At 31.0% G+C, this 23,573-nt stretch overlaps 1 long non-coding RNA gene and 1 other non-coding gene across 2 annotated transcripts; one reads left to right on the top strand and one right to left on the bottom strand.

Annotated features, from left to right (window-relative positions):
- Positions 1-11,340: 11,340 nt before the first annotated feature.
- Positions 11,341-11,447, bottom strand: LOC119370013 (small nucleolar RNA R71). The gene has a single exon (XR_005177565.1). It is a non-coding gene; the product is annotated as a small nucleolar RNA R71 (small nucleolar RNA).
- Positions 11,448-21,086: 9,639 nt separating this feature from the next.
- On the top strand, positions 21,087-22,084 carry LOC110010869 (uncharacterized). Its single transcript, XR_002285903.3, has 2 exons — positions 21,087-21,266; positions 21,698-22,084. It is a non-coding gene; the product is annotated as an uncharacterized LOC110010869 (long non-coding RNA).
- The last annotated feature ends 1,489 nt before the right edge of the window (positions 22,085-23,573 follow it).

The raw sequence follows: 23,573 nt of genomic DNA, 5'->3' as shown, positions 1-23,573 counted from the left end.
CTTGCACTTGACTGCTTTCCTACAAATTGAATTACAAACCATTTCATCTAATGCAAATGCAAAAATGGTACACAATTCGCTTAACTTACATCCATGAACTATTGAACCATGACTCCTCCTTGTGGCACATGATTAGTTGGCCTTCAATTAGAATTAGGGATTGGTGCATTTGTAGAGGTATCAACATTCTTTCCCTTCCTTTTTATGCATGTCTGCATTTTTAAATGAAAAACCATAGCGTTAGTTACATTCATGAGATAAATTATAGGACTTTTTAAAACTTTCACTTTTACCTTATTACTAGAGGTTATATTTTTCCCTCCCTTTGCATGGTGCCTTTTGTTATGCCCTAAAACCCTACACAAGCTGCATTTCATACCTTTCCTGTTTTAGGTAATTTAGCCTTTGTTGATATAATCTTAATTTCTCCTGCCTTCTGTTTTCTACCCGTCTTCTTCTTAATAGGACTGAGTGGAACAAATGAAGCACTTTGGGTTTCCTTTTGGCCATATGTCAAGGCCATTAATGGGATTTATGAAATGGCTATACACTTTCATATATATCTCAACATTGTATGCCTCATGCACATATAACTCAGGCTGCTCATTATTGCCAACAATGCATGCAATTGCTTGACCACAAGGGATTCCTTTTAAATACCACCTCCTCTAATTATAATTTCTTTCCACTAGATGTACCATATATTGTCCTTTAGGCTCAACAACTTGAACCTTAGGACCTCCAATAAAATTAGGCCAATACATATGATAAAAATCTTTATTATCATTAAGTTTGTGTTGAATTTTAGGACAAAGCCCACCTTGTTAATCCTGCATTTGTTGTCTCTTCCTATGCAGCCTTTTCATTAGCTTAGTTCTAATGATCTCTAACATGGTTAGGATTGCATGTTCTCTAGCATCTAGGATATACTTATTCATGACTCATATAAATTATTGGTGAGCATGTCACACTTTACCCTAGTTTTGAAGTAAGCTCTAAAACAATTCATGCAAGGTCACTATCTCCACACTCCCTAGCCTCTACACTTTTTTTTCATCTCCTTCAAACAATTATTTAACTTAGCTTCATAACTAGCCTTTATTATATTCCATGAAAAATCTTTCATTTCTTTCCCTGTGAAATGAACCCTCTAGTTTATATAAAGATGCTTAACATATGGTCTATGTTCTACCTCAGACCACATCCTATTAACTATATTAATAAGGCCATATTAAAAAGAAAAAACACAAAACAATCAAAACACATAACCAATCAAAACATAAAACAAAAATGGTTAAATGATAAAAATTTAAAAGCCATTTATGTACATTTACCTTATGTCTTTCAATCATAAGGCAAAACTGATGATCATTATTCAGCTCCAAGTATTATTGTAAATGCTCCATGAACCAACCCCATGTGTTTGCGCACTCATTTCTTACAACAGTTTTTGCAAATAGAAAAATACGGTCAATTATATTGCAGTAGTTGATAGAAATTGCCTTTCATATGTACCCTTTAACCAACAAAGATCTGCTCCTATAAGCTTCCTACAATGATCCTTAATTGCAATTTTCAAAGCATTCAAACATATTTACACCCCCTCAAATACCCCCTTTACCACTTTAAAATGCATTGAAGAACCAGGGTTTGTTTTAATTATGTCAGCCCTATAGTCATGTAACTTAGAATACTGCAAGCTCTCATCACAATGCAAAACAACTAGAGCCTTCTCTCTTACCCTCCATGCTTTCGTTCTTCCTATTGTGTAACCCTGATCTCTTTTCACCTTTTCTATAAAACAAGATCCCAACCTAGATTAGCCCTAAAGTCCTTTAAGTACATGTTAGCTAACCTGGTTGTTGTTAAATGAAAATTTTTAAACACTTCAGCATATGTGTGTTTACACTTAGGTAATCTTCTACTTTTTGATATTGTTTACTTGAATAGCCCCCGCATCCCTTGTTAAACATCTAGCTTGCATTTTCACCCTATAATTTTTATAGAAATAAATATGAAATCTATGCTTTATACCATGCCTTCTATAAACCTCTTTAAATTCACCCTTATCCCTAAAAAGCATACCTACTTTAAATGGTTCCATATTCCTAGATGCCACAAAGGTAAGAAATCTTTCCCTATTCTCATCTTCTAATTTTGACTATATTATTAACTCATCAGAAGGTGCATACTCGAACTCATCATTATCATTGATATTTGTTGATTAGTGTTTCCCTCACTCATCCTTACTCCATTCCCTTTTGGCCTTCCCCCTAAGTTAACATATGATGCCTATCTCTCCTCTGCAACTAATGTGAAGTCCTTATCCCCTTCTGTAACACTTTTTCCCGGTCCACCCGTAAACCCGAATGAACCGAGTCGAGATGCTACAAACTGGTTGACTGTATGGTCTGACATGCTGAAAACATACTGTATATTGAATATAATAACATGCTGGTACTGTTTACAAAAATAATGTAATTTACAAAACATGATACAAGTTTACAAAATGAAATGGGCCCAACTGTGTGCCCTGTACATGCCATAAAAAGAAAAAAAAACAAAATGAGTTTCTACCCTGAAGACCGAGTCTTCTACAGATGAACTGCAGCAGTTGTACGCGGACTCTCTATGGACCAGTCTCAAAACCTGCGAGTTAAACAGGTAACTCGCTGAGCAAATAATGCTCAGTGGATATCTCAACAATAAAGAAACAATTAAACACATACATATATAGAAAGAACCATGGAAACATATATGGCACATATAAGTTCACACATTATGATACTTTCATGATATCTTGATTATCTTTTGTACTGTTTATAATCCTGTATAATTCATGAAATGTTATGTCAAGATATCTGAATGGCTCCATAAGGTTATAGTGAAACCGAAGTGATAAGATAAACTGTATGAAACTGGGTAAAACTGTATGCTATAGGCCCCTAACCGGATTCGCCTATGCCAATATTGTCCGTTTTGGTGCCCCTAACCGGATTCGCACCGCACGGTTTAATCATATCCACTCAACGGCCTGTAGCCGGAGTTCCAAACTGTATGGAGCGCAGATCTGCTATTCTATGTCGCGACATAGCCTTATCTACATGGTTTCTACCCAACCTCAATGGAGCTTCATATTAGCATATCAACAATATAACACAATAGCACATAAATGGTTTTACAACTTCATAGTTCATCCTATTGATTTGATTTCACACCATATAAATGCTTACATGTTGTTTTAATCCATGTTCTTATGTTGTATTTTTGTTGTAAAATGATTGGATGCATGCATGTTGAGCAAAGGAATGTGATTGCATAGCAAATGAAAAGCAAAAGAGTGTCAAAGCATCAGTCGCGAGCGCGACATTCCAAGTCGCGAGCGCGAGATGCTTCCCAGAGAGAAGTCGCAAGCGCGTCTTCAAACCTCGCGAGCGCGAGAAGTGCATTTGAGAGTCAGAGGGTTTTCTGGCTCCAGTCGCGACCGCGCAGCACAAGTCGCGAGCGCGAGATGAAGTCGCGAGCGCGCTTGTGTGATTCGCGAGCGCGAGATGCGCACACTGAGAGTCAGAGAGCTTCTGGCCAAAGTCGCGACCGTGCATGTGAAAGTCGCGAGCGCGAGTTGTGCCATTTGAGAGTCAGAGAGCTACCTGACTCAAGTCGCGAGCGCGCAATGGGAAATCGAGAGCGCGACTTGCTTTCCAGTATGCGCGAGCGCGCGACGTGATTCCAGATTGTGCAGTCTGTGTTCTTTTGGCCATAACTCTCAATATACAACTTCAAATTGAATGATTCAAAAGCCCATGTAAAGCTAACACAGAAAAGAACAAATAACTCTTCTATGACAATTCCTAATTCCATCATTATATAGGTTCAAAATCAAGATGAAGTTGCTGGTAACATTTCCAGCAAACTCTGTTTCCGCTTCATATATTCATCCCCTGTTTTCACATCATTTCCAGTACTTCCACCCAACAACAAGCAACATATCATCTCATGAGCAACACTCCACACAATTTACATGCAAAGAAAATAGTAGACAACATGAGATATCAAACCTGTCTTGCCACAAAGCTGGGGCTCTGTTTTAACTTCTCTTTTCTGCAACTTTGGAACTTTCTTCTCCTATACACAAGAATTCTCATAACTCATCTCCAATATAACTCAATTAAAGAGTGGATAACATATAACTTCAAGGAATTCTACTTACTTGGAGGTGACTTAGTGCTTAACGTGCATGAAGCTTGCAAGGAAACGGGAGGGAAAGTAAGAAGAGAATATGAAAATGGGAAAGTGAGCTGATAAGAACGGGTAGTCTCTAGAAGAAATGACTTGGCTGTGTAACATATCTACTTGGTACCTCAAGTGTACAAAGACACAACTTAATACCCACACTGTATGTTTGGCTGCAAACAAGGCCTAAACTTTCCATGCAAATAAGTCCACTTATCATCTCATGCTACCCGAACCGGGTTTGGTTCAACCCGACTCAACTCAAGAGGATGTTACACCTTCTTCCCTATTTCATTCATTATTCCTTAACTCCTCCTCATCACTCTCACTCACAAGCTGCTTATCATTGGTTTGCTCATTATCTCTTACCTCATTTTGTCCTATATCATTCTCTATAGATCATGTTCCCGTTCTAAACCTTTATTAACATGCACTCTTTCACCCCTCTCTCACATTGCTTTCAGGTTCATTTCTCACGTCACCCTCCCCACCCTAAGTTTCTGTTCCTCTAACCACAAACTCAAAGTCACTATGTGATTCTAAAGAACCTAAATTAATATGAGGAAAACTATTTGAGGAATTAAGTAGTAATGTGGAGCTAGGGTTGAAACTATCAAACAGTCTTCTTTTCCTAAGGTTTTTGGGAGAAGTGGAGGCTTTGATATGGGAGGAAAGGATTAACATCTTCTATAATTTCCTCAATTATAACACTTGTTTTTTCAATTGAATTAATCAACTCATTTTCTAAAGCCTTTATTTCTAGGTTTTAGACATACATGTGGATATGTCTTGCATCAGTGGCAAATAGTGCATAGTCAAGACATCACTATTCTTTCAAGTACCTTAAAACGATCATGATAGTCATTCCCTAGTGTTATCCAATGGTATCTAATCAACCATTATGTTTTTCTTGCCTGAAGAAGCTTATCTAAATGCACTAGACTCATTTGTCTAAGTTCATCCCCATTAAATATCCCACCGTTGTAATGAACTATTAATCAAATTCTAATTTTTCAATATCAAAATCATTACCTGTCACCATCGAAGCACAATGTACAATTAAAGCATAAACAAAGATTTAAACTCAAGCATTCACTGCATACATACCAACCCTATTTCAAAATATAGTAGCTTTATAAAGCCAACCATCACAGTCATGCATATTCAATTAATGATGAAAACTCTAATTATATGCTAATAAATTTCAATTATTACTACAGTGAAGCATAGCCCATCAATTTTTTTTATTTTCCCTAAATCTCTAAAAACCCTAATTTTAAGATCCTTAAACTAATATTTTATTACCCCACACGCAATACCCTATAAAAGGGTCACTAGACCACACAACAAAGCCAAAACAATAAGCTTTCTCAAAAGGAAGATCCTAGAATCTTAACTAGAGCGTTTGTTGACATTGCTCTAGAGAGAAGACCCACTGAGTTTTTCTCAAAAGCACCAACGCTCCCTTTCTCCACTTACCAACAAATAAAGCAAGCTAAATATTCTATTTTCCTTGCCAAATCCTTTTGTCTCCTAGTAGTATATAGGTTTTTTTTCTGAGGTTCGATCTTGTTATTTCAAGCTACAAAGATGAAAACGAGAGAGAAAAGCTTCAATTGATGGGAAATGGGTGAGAGAATAGTCTCAACGATCTATTTAAGAGAAGAGAGAAGTCATTAATTATCCAGATAGGAGAGGGAAATTTATGTTCCCAAGGAGTTTCTATTCCTAAGCCTTACGTGGAATTTTATTTAAATGATGTGGTCATTACTTTAGTACCATGTCAAGTTTCTGATCAACTATTTATCGGAAAATGATCAGTTATTGTACTATTATAAAGTGCTAAGTTAAGAAAGTTTTAAGAGACGAAATGAAGATGTGGGACAATAAAGTGATTACCCATTAAGTTGAGGAATCCTAAGTGAAATTAAGCCATATAATCAGAGCTACAATTGAACAAAAGCTGATTGAATAATAAAAATAATAATAATTAGTTCTATTTCTTTCTGTTATTTTTCCGGTATTTGATTTGATTTTTAAGGTTAACAGAAGAAAGTAAAATTTGTTGATTCTATTTAATTTCATTATACAAAATAAAAAAAAGTATAAAAGTTGGAAATTAAATCAAATTAAGCTTAAAAATAAGCCAACTCGATTCGATTTACTTTGTTTATATAAGCTAATTGGTCTATTTAGTTTATATTTTGAAAAAACTAAAAATTTTTAAATTTTAATTAGTTTGATTTGGTTTTCACCAAACTGATAAGGAATGATACTCAATTTGCCGCCTAAACTTAGGTGTAGAAGTGAGTAAATCATAGGCTCGATTTGAACCAAATCAAACTTCCTAAATCTAAATATAATCGAACCGATATGGCTGAATCGAATTGAATGAAATCAAACCAGTCGATTTGCATTATTTTAGTCGACTTTTGCCTTATAGGTTCAGTTTGAAGCCTAACCAATTAATCCTACACAACTAAGCTAACCCAAATAATAGTTTTTCAATCTAAATCGAGTAAACCAACCAATTGAACTCCTCTTTAAGTGGTTGATTGCCAACCAAAATGGGTCGGTTTGATTAGATGATTTGCACACCCCTTCTTAGGTGTAATGTATAGTTTGTCCAAAAACGACCTTTTTATAGAATTATTACTGCAACCCTACTCTGTATTAGTGAAAAGGTCCAATTTTTTTACCAAAAAAAAGCAATTTTAATATTTTTAATTGATAGCTTTAATTGTTTGCTTTTGTAATTTTTGAACTTTTTAAGTAATTTTTTTTCTAAAGAAAACCTTTTTAAAATAATTTTATTAAGTGAAAATATTCAAAATTATTATTTTATTTCTTTTTACTCAAGATAATGAATCTTTGTGCATTTTGTGCAAAGTTAGGATAATAATTGGAAAAAGAAAAAAATGATTTTGGGTTAAATTATATAGGAAAAATTATAATTTTGTGCCTATACTCTACCAAAATTAACTACTTTGTTTTGTGTTTTATAAAATATATTAGTTTGTCCTCATATTTTAGTCCCATTATACGATACTGTCCTTCCAAAAAGGGCAAAGGCTAAAGCAGTAATAGCTCTCTTAATTTTTGTGACATGGATTAATCTTAAAGACATTCTGCAATCAATATCTCAATAAACTAAAATTACAAAGATTAAAAAGAAAAACAAAAAATGAAAGAAATAAAGAAAGGTTTCTATCTTTAATTCTTTTATCTCTGCCCCTTTTATAGTTATATCAGGCCCTACACTACACTCAAATCCATCATGTACAAACTGTAACGCAGCCTTGAAGACAACTTTCACTTCCTCTCCCTCTCTCTCTCTTTAAAGATAGCCACAAAAATAGAAACAAAATTGAAAGCTCAAAAATTTGAAATTTTCAATTGATAAACATAAACAGATACCCATTGTCCCATTATTATTTACCCCATGGTTAAATGTATAAAGATTTCATAGATTATGGTTAATGGAACTTATTATAACTGAAAAAGAGTAAGCTACTTATTGTAGTAAACTACTTTAATTTGTTGAATCTTATATGCTATGCATGAGTTGATGAAATGTAGATATCTATGATATTTGATCATAGCATGAATTGCATAGTAAATGCATGGATAATGATTATGCTATATTGCTAATGAATCTGAATCGATAAATGAACATGTTCAAAGGACTCTCATATCCTATGACTATATGGATATGAGAGTATAACATACATAATCCTATGAATCATTAAAAGTACAAGATAACCCATGTAAGCTTAGTAGGAGTCGGGTAGAATAAGATTGTGGCATGCCTAGTATACTGTTTAGTAGTACTGCGAACGTATGATGGATTTCGGGATTTACTGAGATATCCTAGCGCTCGGCACACCAAAGTTTTTGGTTGGTGAGGCGTACAGTTTACAGTTACAGTTATGGTTTTTGAGCCCACAGTTTTCAGCATTTGTGCCCTACATTATAAATACAATTTCTTTATACGGCCTTCATTCTTGCTATTATTTATTTGGGGTAAACATATGATAAAGACAACTATATGTTATTATGTGAATTTAATATACTTGAACTAAAAGAGTTATATTATATAGATACATATATGTTCATGTGTTTAGAACTTCATAACCTTATGAATGTATTGATCATGAAGTGAGTATTAACATGAGATTGTGAATGAATGCAAATGCTTATATAAGAAAGTCTAGATATATACATTGATGAATGTGTGCATACATGTGATAAAAGTTATGCTTATATATACATGAGATTGGACTAATGGGTTTTAAATGGGATTGTTATCTTATAATGAGTATAACAACTTATGAGATGACGTATGATATATGACTGTGATTAAAGCATGATTATATAATGCAATTAATGGAAATGTGAACTATGATGGTTGATATATCATATGCAATATAGTTTTTGAAATGACATATGCTTGTTTGACTTTGACTTTGACTTTAATGTGATTTTTTAAAACATGTACTTTAGTGGCTTATGTAAGCTTACAAGCTTAATGTCTTACTTATATGCTTTATGCGATTTTGATATATGTGAATCCATAACTAGCATTTTAGATAATGAAAAAATGTTTCTATGATAACATGTATTAAGCTAGTCTCTGGTTAGATATGAATTAAACTGAATGAAATTCTGCTTTACAAAATGTATGTACTCAATTATGCATATTGATCGTATATGTATATACATTGAGCACCACTAAGTAATGAGCTTAGCACGTTGAGTTTATCACATGATAGGTTTTATATTTATAGTTAATTTTAGATATTTTTATTTAGGTTTTCATTTAGTTTTGTTAATTTTTATTTTATTTCAACTAATTTATTTATGTTTTTTTTATAAAGCTTGCTTGAATCACATTTCACTAAATCTTGAGGAATTTTATAAGAGTTTGATAAGAAACCATTCAAAAATACAGAAAAGAGTGAAGTTATGCAAAACTCTTAAAGGCTAGCACACCCTGGGCATGCAATCCAGCACCTCCGTGCTGAATTCAAAGGAATTTATCATGGAGAGTCAGAGCTTACTAGTGGTGCTATTTGGCACTCCCTAGCCATGCTATTTGGCATGTTCGTGCCTCAAGAAAATGTTGATCCAAGGGCATGCTCACCTAGGCACGGCTTGTGCTGCATCCACCCTTGTGACTCAGAGCATAGCACGCCCAGACTGTGCTTTCTATCACGCCCATGCTGATTGCCTGACTTCATATTAGGTTGAAAACGATAATTCTAGCTGTACCGCTTGCATGGACTCGCATGAGATATTTTTTTGATTTGCCAATCAAGTTTAAATCTAATCAAACCGCTAGAAGAATTCTAAATTGGAAGAATACAAAGCCTAAATAGTTTTCTACATCAAATTGATTTCTTCCTCATTAGAGATTCTATTTTCTAATCAAGTTCACAGATTTCCCAAGGAGTCTATAAAAAGAGAGAGATTAGCTAGGTTATGATCATCTTTTGATCTCTATTCTCTTATTCTCCAGATAGCTTTCTCTCTCTAAGACTTCAAGTACTCAAGCTGGTGTCAAGATTCAAGGAAGCCATTCAAGCCAATCATTGACTAGTTTTTTTCCCTAAACTCTCTTTTGCTTATTATTCTTTATGGGATTATTTACCAATTTAATTGAGTTTGATTTATTCACTATGCCGAACTAAATCTCTTTACTAGGGACATGATGTAGCTTAAATTCAACTCCAATTTATAATATTAGATTTGATTTTCTTTATTCAAGTAAAATTTATTATTGATCTTAATGATTCCAAGTAGAGTTTCTTCCCTGGATTGATTTATTTCATTAATCACTGTCGAGAGAAAAGTTTTTTATATGAACAGGGTAATAAATTTCATGGGAATAACAACTTGATGCGAGAGCTAGATGGTTTGACTCGTGGGAGGTTTTCATAAAATTAAAGTCTTAATTTATGAATTTCTGAATAACCACAAGGACTTAATGATTTAATCTATGTTTGGTTGTGCCATTAAGAGATGGGTAATTGAAGTGGGTTAAAATAGCTAATAAAACGTTGAGAGAGCTTATTAGCGAATTTAGAGTTATTTCTCTTTCTTGAATAATTAAAATTGATTATCAAACTAATAGGATAAAGTGGATAGAAGTAAGTAAAGTCAAAATTCCTAGTAAATTTTAACCCTTGATTTCTTTTCAACAACTTCTTGCTTTACCTCATTATTCTTATTGTTTTTACTTTAATTCTTTTATTTTCAAATACATTCTCTTATTTGTCATTTAAATAATAATAGGTTAACATAATTTTGGTACTTGGTATACAATCTTCATGGGACAATACTCTACTCACTCTTTATTACTTGTTTGCGATTCCGTACACTTGCAAAAAAGCCTATCAAGTTTTTGGCGCCGTTGCCGGGGATTGGCATTACCAATATCAATACTAATTATCCTATTATTTATTTAGACATTTATTTTTCTTGTTACTTTTAGTTTTTCTAGAGAGTATTTCAGGTGTTTATGCAAAGAAGATCTTGTAGAACTGAACCTTAGTCTTTGATCCAGAAATTGAAAAGACTTGTCGTAGGAACAACGCTACTAGGAGAGTACGAGAGCGCGAATAAGAGCAATAAGCAGACATGGCTGATGATTTAGAAATAGGGGACGTGCCTTTACTAGGAGGTCAGCAGATTGTGTCACCACGACCCAACAATAACAATCAAAGACCTCAACCTCCTATTCGCACCTTTCGAGATTACACAACTCCTTCTCTTAATGGAGCCATTTCAAGTATCACCAGGCCTAGGGTGGAAGCTAATAATTTTGAGATTAAACCTACAATCATTCAAATGCTTTCCACCTCAATTCAGTATGGAGGCTTGCCCGGTGAAGATCCTAATGCACATATCATAAATTTCCTAGAGATTTGCGAAACATTGAAGCAAAACGGAGTTTCTGATGATGCCACAAGGTTGAGACTATTTCCTTTCTGTCTAAGGGATAAAGCACGGTCTTGGTTATAATCATGCTCTGCTGGAAGTTTTACTACATGGGAGGAATTAGCCCAAAAATTTTTGGCGAAATTCTTCTAATCTTCAAAGACCATAAAGCTTCGCAATGAGATAATGACTTTTGCCCACCATGATCAAGAGAGTTTGTATAAAGCTTGGGAGAGATTCAAGTGCCAATTGAGGAAGTGCCTACATCATAGCCCATCCAAGTGGTTACAGGTACAAACTTTTTATAATGCATTGTCTCCTAACATAAAGATTACTTTAGATGCAGCTACTGGTGTATCTTTTGAAAGAAAGGGAATTGATGAGGCATACGAGTTGGAATATGCAAATATAGATTAATTTATGAATTAAAAGTCTTAATTTATGAATTCCTGAATAATCACAAGAACTTAATGATTTAATCTATGTTTGGTTGCGCCATTGAGAGATGGGTAATTGAAGTAGGTTAAAATAGCTAATAAAACATCGAGAGAGCTTATTAGCGAATTTAGGGTTATTTCTCCTTCTTAAATAATTAAAATTGATTATCAAACTAATAGGATAAACTGGATACCTAATAACTTTTAACCCTTGATTTCTTTTCAACTTCTTACTTGATCTCATTCTTATTATTTTCACTTTAATTCTTTTATTTTCAAATACATTCTTTTATTTTTCATTTAAATCATAATAGGTTAATATAATTTTGATACTTGGTATATAATTTTCATGGGATGATACTCTACTCACTATTTATTACTTGTTTGCGATTTCATACACTTGTGAAAAAGCCTGTCATCAAGCGTAAGTGGTAGAGTGTAGTTGTTTCACCAAAAGGAGTATTGTGGTTATTCAAATTAGAGTTAGATTTTAGTAATGATGATGACTGTAATTGTATCTAGTAGAGGTTGATGTGTTTGACTCTTTGGAAATATATTGTAATTAAGTGTTAGATATTGTATAGAGGATTTATGAATCTTTATGTAAATAAGATATTTGGAAGCTTCCACTAAACATAAATTTGAATATTTAGTTATGTATGTATCTAAGCATTTGGATTTATATAATTAAAGTTTTAAATTGTAAATTAAGCTTGCTTTAAAGTTTAAGATTTGATATATAAGAATATGAAAGATAGTTAAGTTCTTTTAGCATAAGATGTGGTACCTCTTGCTTCCTTATCCGCAGACCCGGTGGTCTATCCATAGTATGAGTAAAGGATGTTACACTTTTTGTCCAATATTTGTGATAGAAATATGTGAAAGTAGTAATTTAGGGTCAAAATTATTCTTGTGGAAGGAAATAATACAACTAGTAGTCTATTTTTCGATTTATCAAGTCTATTGATCCTTTCTATATGGTGTGTCATCAATATATATTAAAGTCTATAACTGAGAATTGTAAGATAAGGGGTAACTCTTAGGTTATTTGTTTTTCTAGTTAATAATAATAATAATAGTAAGTTTTTTTAAAAGAAAAACAATAAGTTTTCTTTTTCGTGGTAGAGAAAATGAGACGACTCAATAAAATTATTATAGAACAAAAATTTGATTTTGTTGCAAAACATTTCAAAAATGTAATTGATGTGAGAGTGGACCCTAAAAATCATTTGAAGAATGAGCTTAACTTCATGAAAATTAGTCCAAAAATAACTTCATCTTTTATATAAAAAATTGAGAAGTAATTTTTGTATATATGGTCTTTAAAAATGCCTAATATACAAAAATGATTTCAATTTGCGACTAGTTATAATTGCACCCAAATTTAAACTTTTTGATAATCATGTGCTAAAATGAATATAGTTTTTAGACCCCCCAAAAAGAAATTAGAATTATGGTTTTTTTAAAAAATACATTTCCATAAAGCCTCCAACTAAGCTTGGGTTAACAAAATCTGAGCTCAAAATAATGTTCCATGAAAGATAAAAACTTACTCTTCTAACCGCTCAAAATGAAGCCATAAAAGCTAAAAATCATTTACTTTCATCTCCCAACTACCTATCAACCTCTAGTAGTTTTTCATACCCAATAATAACAAATGCCAAACATATGTAAAAAATAAAAATCAAATAAACAATTGCCAACACATATATATTAATATGACTCAAAAATAGTAAAATGCTATTATTTTCAATCATATGATCCAAAGGTCTGAATTAAATTTTCTCGAGCTGAGGAAAGGATTAGCCTCGACGATCTCCTCTTTACCGACCATCTTGAAATCAACGGTGCAATCATATTACTCTAAGTATCACATAATATATTCCTATAATGACATCTTAATCAAGTCAATTTGACTCGCTTCCTGCAAACAAAGCACCAATTCGACTGCTCAACAGCCATTAAAATATTTATCAATAGGCTTCATGCATCAGCAAAGCAATCGCCAAAGTAGAAGGCTAATAATTGACAACTGGAGAAAGAGAGACGAAAATATAATGAAAAGAGAGGCTTTACTTTATGCTTCTTATTGTTGTAGTCATTCTTTGAGCCAAAAATTTCTGTAACATTTAGATTAAAAGTTCATCATCATCATTTTCTCAAAAAACTAATAGTCATTAGTGCAAAGATGATTACCTTCTGATGCTCATATATGCTCTTCCATTGGGAAAGAGAAAGAAGATGAGTTATCTTAAGCTTGATGAAATTCTCAACCAAAAATTTAATATATATGAACACTACTAAGAAATTAAAAAAAAAAGAAACAAAGGAAGGAGTTGTGAGAATTTAGGATTTTTTGGGTTAATCAAATGGTGCTATTTTGTTTACCTTAAAATTGAGCTCAAGTTATCCAGGCTCAGTTATATGCTCCACATAAATGTAGTTTCTAAAGAAATCCTAAACTTTTTTTTTTTTTTTTAGTACAAAAAATTCTCTAAGTTTCATTTTAGAGTATGATTATCAAAAAGTTGAAATTGGGACAATGGCAACACATAGAGTTGAGGGTATTTGTGTCTATTAGGCAAAAAAAAAAATTATATAGAAAATATGAGGTAATTGCATACTCCTTAATTAATAATTTAAAACATAGACAGTAATCGATTTAGGTACTTCATGTAGTTGACAATTAATACCTATTGAGCCACAAATTAATTTTTATATATGGATATGGATAGTAAATAGTAACATCGATTAAAATCAGAATGACAAGTTAGAGCGTCATAGAGGGTTTTATTCCTAGACACTCTGACACTTAAATTAGCTAAGGTTATGGAGAATTATAATGCTAATAAGAATTGATCAATATATCTTTGATGTAGGAAGTATGTTCTTTATATAGAAGTTTGGATGACTCCTTATAAACTACTTATTTAGAAATACTGGTAGTTAGTGTTTGATTAGTACTTTAACCTTTTGGCATAGTCTATATTAATCATGGAATAGGACATGTCAAGTAGCTCATGTTGATGTTGACCTTCAATTGCTTAATAACTTAGGCAGGGTCGAGTTATGACTTTTTTTTGTTGTGTTTAGATTTAGGCCATTTTGAGGTGGCAATTTTGATTACTGTTGGTACCAGATGTCCCACTATAAGTATCAAATCTTTAAGTTCGATTTAGTATGTCAATCTACAAGCTTTGATAGTGTTATTGAATTGCAATATCTAAACTAAGCTATATTTGCAAATGCTATATTTCTGAATTTAATTGCTAAGTCATGCCAATATTGGCTGGAGCTTAACACAAAAACTCGCGAGCTTGAAATGGCTCTAGCTCATTTTTTTTTTACAAGCTCATCATCTGGAATATCCTTTTCCATATTTCTCAAAGAATTAACTATATTGTAAATTACATATTTTTTACACCCTTATACTATTAGAAAGCAATTAGAAAAGATGCGGTTCCAATCGATCCTAAATTGGTCGAGAATCAAGCAAAACCCTAAAAACCAAAAAGTGACTTTGTCCACTCTTTTGATCATATCTTAAGCTGCAGACATAATTTTTATATGATTCAATTGGAATTGGAAATTAGACTTCTCAAGCTTTCCAACAATATGTTTCATGTTAAATTCGCCTTCAAATGAGTGAGAATGGAACCTTGAAAGTCAAGTCAAAAAGGGGTTGGAAAAGTCAAAATTGTGTTTGAGGACCTAATTGAAGGTTTTACTTTTAAAACTTAATTGAAATTACAAAGTTCTAAGACCAAAGTGTAACTTTAGAAAATTTTAAGAATTAAATTGCAATTTATTATAGATCAAATTGAAATTTAAAATTATAAGAATTGAAGTGTAATTTTCCAAGGACTAAATTATTTAAAAATCATGGGTATCAAAACATAAAGTAGGGTCAAAAGTCAAAATTGCGTTTGAAGACCTAATTGAAGGTTTTACTTTTGGGACTTAATTGAAATTTTATAGAATTTTCAACACCAAAGTGTAACTTTAGAAAGTTTTAAGAATTAAATTGCAATTTATTAGGGATCAAATTGAAATTAAAAATTATAGCAACTAAAGTGTAATTTTTCAAGGACTAAATTATAATTTTAAAAATCATATGTATCAAACATAAGTTTCCGTAGACCCAAAGCGTAGTTTTCCATATCAACCCTCAATTCATGCGCACAATTTTTTCTTATACCATACGGCGCAATCTGATTAGTCCGAATTCTTTCCCCTATTTTGTCAATTTTGACAAGTGATGGACAAACGGTAATGCCCAACTAGCTTTATGGATTTATCGAATTACATGTTTTTTTCAAATTCTTGTATACCAATCAAATCACCTATCAAATTTAGATTCACCGACTGGATCGGTGCAGTAAATCAATAATTTCGATTTATATAAAAAATTAAAAATTAAAAAAAAACATCTCTCGTCTGAAAGACTAATTTTTAAAAAGTTGAGTCGGCTTTCTACTTTTTAAATATTCTTCATTTTCTTTTTTTACAAATTTTTTTGAACTTTTTTTTACTATTTTTTCTTTTATTTTTACAATTTGATTGGTTACTAAAATATTTTTTAAATTTAATCATATTTATATTTAAAGAGTTGTATTAATACCGTGTCTTTGTTTGAAAATTGAATTTAACAAATTCAATCATATTTTTCAATGTATCTTTTTATTTGAAAGCTTTTGAATTTCTCCTTTTTTTTTTTTTTTTATCTCTCTCTAACCATATATCAACTTATATATGTTTGTATTTGTTGTCTTTTTTTTGTTTCGTTGCTGCAGGATTAGGTGAATATTTTATTTTTTTTGCTTTTCTCCTTGGATTGAGTTTTTATTTTGTTGCTATTTTTTTTGGATTGAGTTATTTAAATTTTTTCCCTATTTTGTTGCCTTTATACCCTTTGATTACACGCCACTTTGATTATGTTGACTACACTTTTTAATTATAGATTGTTTAGGCATTAAAAAATATTACTGGTAACTCGCTAAAATGCAGATTGAAGGTGAATTTGATTCTCATTAAATACAAAATTTTACATTTTTTATCACCTTTTTGGCCTTTCTATTTATCTCTTTAAATAATAACTATGAATTTAGAAAAGAGTTAGAAAATATTAACTTAAAAATGTAAAACCATGCTCTGACTTGTGAAATTATAACATTTTGTTATTTATACTATTTAAAAATTTACTCTACCATTTGCTTATTTTTTATATTGCTGAGACAAAAGATTAGACAGCAAAGAAACAGAAAGTTAATTCTATATATCTATCTATTTCTGTTTAAATTTTGATTTACAGTTAAAAATCATAGATACATGTAGTGATACAAAAGATTATTAGATAATTTATTTCTCAATTTGTTTTCAAAAAAAATGAAAATGATTCAAATACAAGAGGGTAATTTGTTTATAGATATGAATTCTCCAAGTATTCAAAATAATTTCCTTAAAAATGACAGCTTTCACCTAAATGATAATTTGAAGATAAAAATAAGTCATTTGGGCTTGCTACTATTTTATCTATTTGAAATTTTATATATATATATATATATAATTTGAATTTTTTGTAATTGGTATATATATATTTTTTTTCTTTTTTTCTTTTATGTTTTCATTGGATTTTTTAAGTTTCAAAATTAACATTTTATTATTAAATAATTAAATTATACAAAATTTTGTTATATATTATTCACATTGCATTATTTGATTGTAGAATTTTATTTATATAGAATTATTTAGAATAAAAAATAGTGTTTAAAATTGTTTGAATTATAAACTCTAACTAAAAATTTGTTAGGATTAATTGAAATTTATAATTATTTAAATAAATTAATGAAATTATAATTTATATATAACACGGTATATAATAAAGTAACCCCTGGAAAAATAAATCAGTACAGTTTATATATTATAAATACTCATCATTTATGAATTATAAATTACAAAAAGACAAATTAATCCATGCAAAGGGTGGGGCTTCATCTAGTTAATATTATAAACAACAATACAACAAATCAATTACATAGAAATAAAACCTTAAAAACTCTCTTTTTAAACATTTAATATTATTTAAAATTTCATTTTAAACCTAACTAGATCAGATTATTAAAACAGCAAACAAAAAATCCAATATAAAAAAAAACCAGAAAAAGAACATATAAAAATCTTTAATCATTCTTTCTTTTTCGAATTTAAACTTAAATTTAAACTAAAACAGATTATTAAAAAAAAAATTAGCTCAATACATAGATTCACTCTTTTAATTTTCGCGAAAAACCTTGTGGCACCTACAACTTTCGTTTTGATCTATTGAATACTACAACTTATAGAATTATTTTTATTATAACTACTTTGATTGACCTATTGGCCACCTCAACTTACAAAATTAGATCAATTAAACACTTATTGGATAGTTAAAAAATTATAAAAGTTATAGTACCAAAAGCTATATTAACCATGTATCAAATCAATATTTTAAATATAAAAGTCAAAAACCTAAAAAATTACAGTTGCTTGCATGACGAGGTGTAAGATTACTATAAAAAATAAAGTTTAGGATGCCACTAGGTCGACTTTAAAATTTAGGGGTGTCACAAGATTTTTTTTGTTAAATTTCAAGGGCTAAATTATATATGCGGTCAAAAAAATTAAAAAAAAAAGAATTTATAATATATATAAAAAGTACGAATGAGTAGGACAACATTGGGATCACAAAAAACGCCTCTCTTAAATTTATATATTGACAAGAATACCATTAAATATTTTTAATTGTATTGGTTGTAAAATAATACTCCCTCCATCCCATTTTATTTGCATGGTTTGACAAAATACGTATATTAAGAATTTAGTCAACAAAAATTATTTTGTCTTTTTTTACCATTAACTCATTAAGATATTAAAAAAGTCTTTCATTTAATGAACAACCATAAAAGTTATTATAGAAAAATTAATTGTTTAAATTTATAAATTTGAAAACCTTACAAATTTTTTGGAACCTCCAAAAAGGAATAACAAGCAAACAAAATAGGACGCAGAGAGTAGTAATTTAATTTTGATTGGTTATAGTAATTTCTTATTTAAATCTAAAATTCATTCAACTACTTTTAATTTTCCTAATCAAATTAGATAAAAAATTAATTTTGATCGATTATATTAATTTTCTATTTAAATTTAAATTATAATTGGACTATATTAATAGCCTATTTAAATCTAAATTCCATGAAATTATATTAATTTTCTATAATTAAATCTAAATTCCTTTACATACAAAATTTACATATATTATTAGATTTTATAACTTCCTATTCATAATAGACTAAAACTTCCTATAACTAGCTAGCATGAACTCACTCGAAAGATATTTAAAATGTTTAGGCTCAAAAACTCAACAAAGTGTACAACTATATAAATGATCGTGCCATTTCAATATAAATATTAAAATAAAGCAAGAATACATACTTATAATATTCAACTATATAAATGATCGTGCCATTTCATCCATCCTATAGTAGAAAGGTATTTAACATAATTTATTTTAATATTCAACTCCTTTATAGTATTACTGTCAAACTACCTAGTAGCTTGAAAGCCACAAGAAATAAGAGAGTTATATCTGGCCGAGTTTTGGTAATCCATAGAAATCTCTTCCATAGAAGATGTTGAAATAACACGGGTAGGCTTTGGTGGAGCTGTGTTATCAAATAAGATCTTCCTTTGAGAGTTTCCTTTTGAGGAGACATGATTGAGACCTTAAAAGTGTTTCAAAATGATGTAGAAATAGAGGAAAGATACCAAATAAGAATAAGAGACAAGTAGATGTAAACTAGAATTCTAAAAATAAATTTATATAGATTTCTTTTCGATATGGGCGTGTTTGAATCAACACAACTAAGTTAATAAATTTCAAATCCTTGTATGAGAAAAAATTAATCAGCTCACCAATTCATCAAATCGATATCTAGGGGTGTGTCGACTTAAAGCATGGTTGTGTCATGCTCTTAAGAATAAATAGCCTACAGAGTTAGAGACAAACTTGGTCAGAAACTTAAGTGTGTTAAAATGAGTGGCTTGAGGACACGACCTGTAGGAGTTATGGCATGAGCATGTTTAGTTGTATCTCTATTCCCCTTTTTCCGTAGGCACCTGAATGCAAAAACATAATAAAACTTCTCACTAATAATGTCATTTTTCAATATTTATTTAGCTTAATCGATAATTCAAAAGTTTAAATACAAAAGTAAATAAACAAACTTTTGAAAAACTATACAACAACAAAATTATTTTCAATCAAATGCATTGAAGATTTACACTCTCCACCTCTCTCTATCTCTAACTCCAAATGTAGCTTAATATGTTGCCCTTTCACTTTGAAACTTCCTTTTACCTTGGGGTTTATAAGTTCAATAATTATATATAAGAAGACTTTAATGACTTCAAATTGGCCACTATATCTTGACTTTTGTTTACCTGGGAATAAAAGCAAGCGCTAATTATATAGTAATACCTTTGCTCGAGAAAATATGAATTTTAGTATTGGCTCTTCATCAAGGAAGCGTTTGGTTCGCTCCTTATATAGTTTAGAGTTAGCACATGCTTTATTATGAAGATCTTCCAACTCTAATAATTGAAGAAGAATTTCTTTTTCAACTCTATTATGCTCCAAGTTGAGTATCTTCATAGCCTAATAAGCCATGTGATGTAACTCTACGGGAAGATGACAATGCTTTTCAAAAACCAATCTATACCGGCACATCCCAATTGAGGTATTGTGAGTATGTGGTATGATCATAATGCATCCCTCAACTTAAAAGCCAAATCCTTTCTTGATGGTCTTACCGCCTTCACTAAAATTCCCTTGGTTTGCTTATTACTTATCTCAACTTGACTACAGGTTTAGGGATGATAAGGTGTTGTGACCTTATTATGTACCCATATTTTTGCATAAGCTTTTCGAAAAGCTTATTACAGAAATGACTTCCGCTATTACTAACAATTGCTTGTGGAAATTTGAACATGCCTCAAAAAAGCATAACCACATTTGCATGTTTAGTTTTTATAGAAATTCCCTCTACCCATTTGAGTGCATCATCAATAACAACAAGAATGTATTGTAAATACTTAGGAAAAGGACCTATAAAATTAATGCCCCAACATCAAATCTTTGCTAAATTATTGCTTTTTTGGATAAGAAAATTATATTTAGCTGAATAACAAGACTTGCAAAATTTGCTTGACAAATAGTTGTAAAAATTTGAAAAGGTTGAATTTTCTTTTGGTTTGAAAATTTTTAAAAATTTTGTTTGTCATAACTTTAACTTTTTACTTTTAAAGAGAAAATTCCCATGATTCCATCACAAAATTTAATTTTCATTGAGAAACGAATTAAAAAAAAAGCTTTTTAAAGTCAACAAATTAAAAGTACTTTTTCCTTGAAAAACACATTAACAATGCCATATAAGAGTGAAAAGTTTCATTTCTTTATAACTCTCTCATTTTCTTCATTTCATACTATCTCTAGATTCTCTCACTAGAAATTCTCTCTAAACTCTCTATTTAGCTATGTTATCTTCCTCTCGTGCAGCGTCAGCCACAGAAAATCCACGTCAAGACAACGAGACTTACATCTTCACGACTACTGATATAGAGGTATGCTTTTTTTTTTTTTTTTTTTTTTTGCTTCTCATATTCAGCAAATATAAAATAATTTTGCTTTTCATGTTTGGTACATATAGAAAATTTCAAAATGATTGATTTTCCTTTCTACTGTTGCGAAAAAATATGCATGCTCGCATTTTAAGAAATATAAAAAGATTAAATTTTCTTTTATTGTATCCTTCTAGTATTAAGATAATGGTTCCTAGATCAGATCTTGTCTTCTTATAACATTTAGATCTAGATGTAGATGCTCCTATTCAAAACATGTTGAATGCCTGGAGTCTTGGCTTTCTGCTTAACATGGACCATGCAAGCCATTGTAATAAGGATCTCATATTAGCTCTTACTGGGATGTATTGATGCTTTCTGTTTTTCATGTAGAGAGCTAACAGTCTTACTTGATGATCTGACTATGATTACAGGTTTGCATTTTGATACCTAACCTATAGAGACGTGTATGATGATTGAAGGTATTTCTCCTCCCAACAGATAATAGATCTTATGAGTGATGATCCTTCTTGAGATCGTGTGGATATCCCATTTCTATGGTTGCACTAATTGGTTACCGAAGCCTTTTCATATCTTTTCATAAAGATGTATACTGTATAGTAGCTCACTCGGATGATAATCTTGTTGATTATTGATTGCACTTTCTAGCATTCTAGCAGGAATAATGTTAACCTAACATTCTAAGGAGTCTCATCGACTTGGATGTATTGGCAGAGTATGACTTAGAGGGATATCATGTTATGTGTCATGTATGAGGACATGAGTCAGTATTCTCGTGGTATGCATTCATTTTTTCCATATTTTGATTATTTTCTTTCTGTAGTATTAGTCTCGTAAGTATCTACCATATACCCGTGCCATTTTGAGGGAACCTAGATTAGCATCATTTCTCTTAAAATTATTATAGCATAGTGAGAACGTCGAGTCTGCTTCAACTAGGAGTCTATATGACTTTAAATGGCACTTCATATCTTTAGTTGCCTATCAGTACTGTTTCACTTCTTTGCTTTGCTGTCAAAATGGGAATCGATGAAGAATGATTTTCAAAACTTTAAGGCAAACATATAGGTTAAGAGATTTCTAACAGTATGCCAAGTTTATGAAACTAAAATTGTCTCTTACGATTCATCATTTGAGTCTCTTGATGAGATATTCTAGAGATTGAAATGTCCATCTAATGAGCGTAGCATTAATAGTGATGACAATGATTGGATGTAATATTAGGCCCTGTCAAATGATATTGGATTTGTCAATGGAATAGGAACTTGTGGATGTTGTAGAAATTCAAACGATGTACAAATATCGGGCCCTTTCAACCAATTAAGAGAAAATTAACGCAGTGGAATAATAAAAATGGGACACACAGAAATTTACGTGGTTCACCCTTTAACTGTTAGGGCTACGTCCACGAAACAAAAACCGAATAATTCTTCCACTATTAAAAAAATAGTAGGCTTACAAAGAGAGTAATACAAAATAGTGGCACTCACAAGTGTTTCCCAAATTATCCTCACTATTCTCTCTACCCGAGTTTTAGAACCCAATTCTAAAACTCAAACTCTCTCAAAAAAACTCTCTTCTATCGCTCGGTTGTGTGTATATGTTGAAGCTCTAGCACCATCTCCTATTTATAGGAGAGGTGGAAGCTTGATTAGGAGAAGTGGATGCGTGATTAACGCATCCACCTACCAGCGGATCACCTACCAAAGACTTCCTTTTTTTTTTTTTTTTTTCTTTTCAAACTACATGTACCTACCATTTTCTATTTTCAACAAAGTGGGGGTCCTACCACGTTTTCCATTCTTCTTTTTTTTTTTTCAAATGTGGGTCCCATTTGAGTGGGCACCGCACAACAAAACAAAACCCACAATTCAATGAATCCATCATATTGTAGTATATCCATATACGGTACCAAATTAATTATACATATGTATTAAAAATTATAATTGTAATTCAATTTGTTTCAACACAATGTCAATTTTAATATTTGCAATTTAATCACATAATTCCAATGCATTTGAAATGCAAAACTCAATTTTAATTAAAATTTCATCTTATACTTGCAATTCACCGTACAATTAAAATTTCATTTCTAATTTTAATTAACACTTGAATGGACTAACGAAAATGCACAAGTTATTTGTATATTAAAACCTTTGAATTGAACAACATTAATTATTTTATGAGTTAAAAATTTAAATTTTACAATTTAAATTAAACCTATGTCATTTTTAAAACTTGCAATTTAATCACATAATTCCAATGAACTTCTAATTCTAAAAGATTAAA

This window comes from Jatropha curcas, chromosome 8 (assembly GCF_041381405.1).
Source record: "Jatropha curcas cultivar XTBG-Jc1 chromosome 8, XTBG_Jcur_1.0, whole genome shotgun sequence".
NCBI lineage: Eukaryota > Viridiplantae > Streptophyta > Magnoliopsida > Malpighiales > Euphorbiaceae > Jatropha > Jatropha curcas.
The sequence above is the reverse complement of the archived record's forward strand: the minus strand, read 5'-3'. Positions and strand labels throughout refer to the sequence as shown.